We start from the raw sequence: 1,041 nt of genomic DNA on the forward strand, positions 1-1,041 counted from the left end.
GCCGCCGGCCTGCGGGCAGGCGTGACCGCGTCCCGCTTGCTCGGGGCTGTCCTGGCGCTAGAGCCCCGAAGTCCCGCAGCTCAGGGAGCGCCTCCGCTCTGGCCACACTGGGTCGGTCCCCACCAGCGGGCAGGCTTTCCAGCTTATTAGCTTCCTGGGCCGCCGCGACCGATTGTAATCAATGGGGCGGCTTAAAACAGCAGAGACTTATTCTCTCCAAGTTCTGGAGCCCAGAAGTCTGCGACCGAGGGGTCGACGGGGGGGAGGGGTCTTTCTGAAGGCGCCGAGCAAGGTGCTGTTCCAGGCCCCTTTCCCGGCTTCTGGCGGCTGCTGGACGCGCCCCTCCCACCTCTGCCTCCCTCCCTACAGTGCCTCCCTCTCTGCGTCTGCGTCTTCTGTTCTGTCCCTTAAAAGGACACTCGTCATTGGATTAAGGGCCCAATCCATTGTAAATCCAGATCTCATGTTGTGATCTTTGATTATAACTTGATCGCGGCTGCAAAAATCCTATTTCCAAACAGATTCACCAGTACTGACGGGCACTAGAAGGAGCAGAAGAATGAACATGACTCATCAGGGTGGAGAGAGGGGACAAAAGGAATTCCAGGCATCAGAAGTAGCATGTGCAAGGGTCCTGTGGCCACAAGGAGCAGACATACTAGGAAATGTGGTACAGGGGCCCCCGGACAGGGCAGTGCAGGCCACGAGGAGGGGTCTGGCATTTTTCACAGGTGGAGAGGGAATTTAGAGTAAACGATATGCTGACCGGGCCTTGGGCAGCCCGCCGTGGGCCACCCTGGCTGCTCCCGTGCCCACGCCGTGGCCGCTGTCCCAGGCGTCCCCCCTGCTGAGCCACAGCGGGTGGCCCAGGTAAGCGGACACGGCTGCCCCGTCCCAGCACCTGGCGTCTCAGAAGCGGCACGTGGTCTCTGGGGTTCTCCGGGGAGCAGCGGCCCTGCTGGGGAGGCTCCTTCCTCTCCCAGTGACACTGCGTGACGGGCGGGAGGGAAGCCTCAGGACGGGCGGGCGCCGCGGGGGCTG

Source organism: Crocuta crocuta, unplaced genomic scaffold (genome assembly GCF_008692635.1).
Source record: "Crocuta crocuta isolate KB4526 unplaced genomic scaffold, BGI_CrCroc_1.0 scaffold636, whole genome shotgun sequence".
In the NCBI taxonomy this organism is placed as follows: domain Eukaryota; kingdom Metazoa; phylum Chordata; class Mammalia; order Carnivora; family Hyaenidae; genus Crocuta; species Crocuta crocuta.